The following is a 6,407-nucleotide window of genomic DNA, read 5'->3' on the forward strand; positions in this document are numbered from 1 at the left end:
TGCCCAGTCACAGAAGTGTTGGATGTTGGTTCATGAAAGGATGGATGACATTAGCTGAGGCCAGAGCTTCGGCCCTACCATGAGAGGGGTATCTAGAGGAGACACTAGGACCCCCTCCTCCACATTCTTCAGCATCACATCTGCCTCCACACATGAGGCCTGACAGAGGAGCCCGGAGGCTGGTTGACAAGGTGGTTGGGTGTGAAGTAAGTCGTGGCCAGACTATGACAAATGAGCATAGACGAAGAATACTGACGGCTAGACTATATTGAATGTTTATACAGTGTTCGATGTGCATTATCCTTTCAAGCCTCCTAATAGCCCATGAAAAGCTATTAGCTCCATTTTATAGGTGAGAAAACCGAGGCTGGGACAGTTAGCAAGATTACACAGACAGTTAACAGCATCGCCTGGGTCTGACCCCGGGCAGTCTGACTCTAAAGCCCAGAGCTTAACTGCGGTGCCCGGCTGCCTGGCAAAGAGCCGGCTGGGGCATGCGGCCTATCTCTGGGTCAGAGAGGAGACGTGAGGGCTTCTCGCTTCCTGTCGTGGGCCCCGGACCCCTTGCTTTACCTGCAGGCCTTCTCAGAAAATGTCGTGTTGATGTCTGGTATCTGCAAGTTTCTGCAAATTGGATCAACTTTCAAACTTAGAGCTGGAAGGAATCTTATGGGTGTTCTTTTGTGAAATGAATGATCACAACCTTTTGTGTGAACCTGGGTTGCTTAAAGGACACACGTGCAACTAGCCTGCTCCTTTTCTTTTTGTGTCTGTCACTGTCTCTTTATCTCTCTCTGTCTCCGTGTCCCCGCCTCCATCAGCTGGAAGCAGGATGAGCCACAACCCAGAATCCCCAATGGGGCTGCTCAGCTCTCCTAGCCCAGGGATAGCTGTGGCCTGCCAGGACGCAGACGGACCCTCTCCTGACCACTGTTGGGTGGGTCTGCTCAGGTCTGAGGCTGCCGATGGAGCTCTGCCTGGTTCCCAGTCCCCCTCCTTCCTTACTGCACCCAGTGGCATGTTTCCTAGAGCAGCCTATGGGATCAGCCCTCCCTGGCTGCCCCCACCCCACAGAGACCCTTTCTCTCCCTCTCCCATCTTGAGGGGGACCTTGGGGCCCTGCCATCTGGGCCTGATGTCTGCAGGGCTTGGGAGGTTTGGGGAGCAGGGGGGATCTGCTCGATGCCTGCTTGGTGTGTCCTCTGTGGGGCGTTTTAGTCCACAGCAGACAGACATGGCTCAGACAGACACTGTCTGAGACACAGACAGAGCTTCTGCTCTGACCTCAGTCTGGCAAGATGGGGGCACATGTGGGGTATGTTGGCAGATGTCTAGGGACTGCCTGAAATTCAGGCTTCTGGGGAGCAGGGTTGCGGCAGGAATATCCAAAGGCTGCCCTTTCCCTCTTCCTGCTGGCATCCCACCTCTGGCCCCATCTCCCCTTGTTGTTTTGCTCCACATGCACGGCCAATTTGAGAGGTCCTTCCCAGGACTGTTGCCTCTTTAGGCCCTGCTTGTCCCATCCACTGTCAGAGAAGGACCTGAGGTCACTGATGACGAGTGGGCACACCATGGTTCATGGCTGCACCGAGGACTGAGGAGCCAGACTGGGGATGGCAGTTTGTGAACTCTTCCAGGCGGTGAACGAACGCTGCCAGTCACCCACGTGGCAGCCGAGGCTGAGAGGGCGATACTGGGTTCTACGGGGCTCCAGGCTCGGCAGAAGGAGGCAGGACTCCTGGCTCCACGCTCCTGCCACCGTGCTGCGTGGGCCCCAAACACAGGGCAGGAATTCTACCAGGACAAGGGGCAGCCGGGGTGCTGCCTTTGGTTTGAGGTGCTGGCTCAGCCCAGCTGGTCAGTTCCCTGCCTGACCACATTGGTGACAGCATCCCCAACAAGGCCCTGTGCCCCATGCCCTGTAAAGTTGAGCCAGCACAGCCCTTTGTGACTAAAGAGTCAGGGCTGACTCAGTGGCTTGGGGCCACTCAGTGGGCTACAGCCAGATATGGCAGCCCCGCTCTGATACCCCACCGAGTTCACGTTGCGCAAGCTCGTCACCACTTCCTGAACGTGCTGGGGTCTCTTGCCTCTGAGTCCCTGCTCCCGCGGCTCTCCTTGTGTAGACCGTCCCCGCTCCTTCAGAGTCCAGCCCAAATGCTCCCTCTTCCCTGAACCCATCCCCCACCTCCCTCCTTGGTGGCCTGAGTCCTCTTTGTCCTTAACCTGCCCAGTGGGGTTAGGTTCCCACCTGAGCCTGTCTCCCACAGGCCCACAGTGCCTTGAGGGTGGAGACCACCTTCTTCGGTTCTGAACCCTGTACTGGCCCCTTGCCCCCAACACGGGCTCTCACGACGTGTTGGATTAAATGGGATTGCATGGAGACCAGTCCAAGGGACTGGAGCTGCTGCTTCCATGAGTTTGGGGTGGGGCTAGGGGACAGTGGCTCTGACTCTGTCGGGCAACTTGGCCCTGGCCCATATACAGCAGAGCGGGCTCCCCTTCCTCCTTTCTGGGCATAGTATGTGCCTTTGAGTGGGAGACAGGGGTCTTGTTAACCAGCTCCAGGCTGGCCTTTGAGAAAATGTGCTAACACAAGGCAAAACATAAACGCTGAAATTCGGCAACAGCCTCACCCCCAGGGTTCTGAGGCAATCAGAAGTAAGCTGGGAGGGGCGAGGGGCTGAGTCAGGAGGGGCAATTAACTGAGTAATATAGGAAGGACTGTGCTTGGTCCAAGATGGGGCTTTAACGTGGAGCTTCCAGGAGTGATGAGATTTTGAACTGTGTGTGTGAGAACTTTGGGAAACAGCCGCCTACTTCACGCACACCTGAAGCCTATTGGCCACAAAGCCAAGTTTTCTGCCTGTTCCTGGACACAGGTCCTGCTGTCCCATGGTCAGAAGCCTGGCCCCGCCTCCTGCCTCTCCCCAGGCCTGGCAGGTTGTGGTGAGGGGGGATCCAGGGGCTTGCCCCGGTGGCAGTCAGGGAAGTCCCTGCTGCATCAGTCACCGGGGCCACCGTCCTTGTCAGCAGAGACTTCCTGCCCGATCCCAGTCCTGTCCTGCCTGCAGGAACAGGTGTGCAATTCCTGAGTGATGTGGAGACAGGCAGGGCTGCCACCCTCTTCCCAGCGGTGGCCTGGGCCTGAGGGAGGGCACAGGGTATTTCCTGGAGCTCTGGCCTTGGAGGCAGGTGGCTGGGGCAGTTGCTGGGAGAATGAACCGGCATGACACAAACAATAATAGCTAATAGCCGTCATGGTTTATTGAGTTCTTTCTGAGCTCTGAGCCTTGTTCTAGCCCTTTCTATGTGTTTTCTCATTTAAGCCCCATGGTGACTGCAAGGTGGGTTTATTATGCACATTTCACAGATGAGGAAACTGAGGCTTGGGAGAAATGACTTGCCCAAGGCCATACAGTCTGAAAGGGGTGAGGCTGTCTGACACCAAAGTCTGCAGTGCCTAATTTCTGGTGGGGAACATTGAATGGAGACTTCCTTTGTCTCCGAGGGGACCGGATCCCAGACTTTGGATGGACACCAAGGATGGATACCAAGTCTTGGGGCTGGTTGCCTTGGGGTCAGCTGGGCCAGCCCTCAGCTGTGGCCTTGCCTCCTGGGGTCAGGGCAGAGCACCTGACTGTTCACTAGGCCCTCCCACTAGCAGGAGCTCTTCAACTCCTCACAGCATCCTTGGGAAGCAGGTATTATGATTTCCAGTTCCCAGGTGGGGAAAATGAGGCTTGTGATGGGAAGCATCAATACAAGAGAGGGAAGATTTGGGACCAGAATTTCAGCCTTGGCACTTGCTGCCTCCCCTGCCTTCTCCTGGGTCGGGGTGAGGCTGGCGTGTGGGTGTGGGGTTGACTCACACAGGGCACGTGGGTGGGCAGGCGCTGCAGCTCCGGCTGGTGGGTGTGGCCTGCCTGGCACCTATAGCAGGTGGCCCAGCCAGTTCTGCCTCCGACGCCTCATTCCAGCCATCCCTCTGCCTGCGATGAGAGCCTCTTGCTGCCTCAGCCACGGTCCCACTTGGGGGCCTTGGGCCAGGGACATGCAGTGATCTCAGAGCAAGGGCAGCCACTGCCACCTGGACCTCACCAGGTGAGTCCTCACTGCGCGTGGCAGCCGGTGCCCTCCAAGGCCCCGGGGGAGCCCAGAGCGAGGACCTCAGGGGTCTTCTGGGCCATGTCTGCCCATTGCCGATAGGCCTCGCGGGAGGGTTGGGAGGGAGCGTGGGCCTCTAGCAGGGCCAACAAGACTAGACGGGAGCTCTTGGCCGCAGGGAGTGTGCGGGAGCACAGGTTCTGCTGGGTCCAGGAAGCTGTCCCTGAGGTTTGGGAATCTTGGGGAGGGAGAACCCTACAGCCACCCTGGGCCAGAGGTGAGGCTCCTGTCTCAGTGTGATGGGAGCTCAGGATGGGATGAGGTGGCCCCAGAGATTGAGAGGGCCAGGGCCAGGCATCCCACAGGTGCTGGGCCAGCAGCTGTGGGGGCTCCCTGTGGCCCCGGGCCAGGTCCGTCTCCCAGGAAAGGCCATTCCAGTCTGTATTAGGCCTTGGGAGGCACTACCCAGGTGAGGTGAACAAACCCAATCCCAGAGAGAGGGAGGGCCTGGGCAGGGAGAGTCCAGCCGGTGAGAATGCATAATTTAAGGCGTGACTCAAGGAGATAATTATAGTTGCCACAGCCCCAGTACAAAGTTTTCCTGACCGTCTCCTGCCCCGGCTGCCCAGGACTGCCCCACACTTATGGGCCCAGGGCAGGGAGGATGGGATAGCCAGCTGTCATTAGTGAGAGCTATAGGGTCCTTGGGGACCATTCAACCCATTTCTCAGAAGGGAAAACAGAGGCCCAGGGAGGGGTAAGAGACATGCCCTCTATCCCTCTCCTTCATTCTTGGCCCAGCCCAGCCTTTTAGCCCCATCTGTCCACGGGTCACTCTGGATTGGGGAAGATGGTAAAGGCCACCCATCCTCATCAGGCTGTGACTGGGGATGTGGGCAGGGGCCTGGCTGTTCACGGTTCTCTCTCAATGGGCTGCTCCACCTATCCGGCCTGGAGGCCCCTCCTCAAAGCTCCTTGCCTCAAGGTGCCTGCACTCTAGGGCCAAAGGCCTCGCCTGGACGACTTCTCCTCTCCCAAGGCTGCACGCTTTTAGTCGGGGTTGGGGGGGCGGGCTGTCCTATTTCCAAACCTCACTCCAGTCCAATGACAACCTGCTCCAGACACCTCCTCCAGGAGGCTTTCTCATCTGAGGCAGGATCACCAGTGGCCCCAGGTCCAGCCCACCCAGCCGGGATCTTCTTACAGAAATCCGCCCCTCACCCCACCTCCATGACTCTGAGGGAGTTCTCTGTGGACAGCTCAAGCTGAGACTGGCCCCCCATTAAATACCGGAGAGTCACATCCAGTCCACATGACGCTTTCCCTCGTCCGTCTCATCCTCTGTGGCCAGCCTACGCTTCCCCATCCCGATGGCCTGGCAGCAGCTTCCTCCTGGCCCCCTGGCCTCTGGTCTCCTCCACCTCCTAGGCAGCCTGCTCTCTCTAATGTGGCTATAACCCGAAGCCCTCCCATGCCCGCACTGCCCTGGGGATCAGTCACAGCTCCTGACTGGTGTCCCGGGCCTTCACAACGTGGCCCAGCCTCCTCTCACTGCCAGGGTCCCCATGAACAACCAGGCTCTCCATCCACACCAGCTCCTCGCCACTCGCTGAACTTTCTTGACTCCTGTTCTTTACTCAGGCTGTCCCCACTGCCTGGATTGCCCTTCCTCCGCACAGTCTCCTCGGAAGATCTGTCAGTCCCTCTTCCCAGCATCTCCCTCTGAGCCCAGCACAGGGTCCAGCCATACTGAGGATCAGTAAAGCAGGTCTGGACTGAGGGCTGCCTCCTCTGCTTCAGGGGAGGAGGCTCTGTTGTTACTTCCAGGTGAGAAGGGAATCGAATGGACAGACAGACATGAGGCTGGTTATACTCAGCTTTAGGTGGGTGAGAGAGAGAGATGATCAGTGTGTTAACTGCAGAGACCACTAGGGTGCTGAGAAATTTAAAAACCAGAAGGGCCTGAGGCTGTGTTATTAGGAGCATAGTGTCTAGAGAAAAGGAGGTGACAGTCCTGCTCTGTAGAGGAGAGCTCTGAACACAAAGTCTGACAGGGACATTGAGAAGGCGGAGCTTATTCTCAGGAGTCCACCTGGAGGTTGGTGGGGCTGGAGATGACGTTGTGAGAGAGGCTAAGGGCATGATGGTCTCTACCTGGAGGCTCTACTGGGCTCTCCTAGGACCCACAGGAGCTGGGGTACTGGAGCAGGGAACAGGAGAAGCCATGAGCACAGTCTTCCTGTCCCTGAGAAGGATTGGTGGTCTGGGAAGGAAGAGAGGGAACTCCCTGTCTGAGGGGA

The sequence above is a fragment of the Diceros bicornis genome, chromosome 18 (genome assembly GCF_020826845.1).
Source record: "Diceros bicornis minor isolate mBicDic1 chromosome 18, mDicBic1.mat.cur, whole genome shotgun sequence".
Lineage (NCBI taxonomy): Eukaryota > Metazoa > Chordata > Mammalia > Perissodactyla > Rhinocerotidae > Diceros > Diceros bicornis.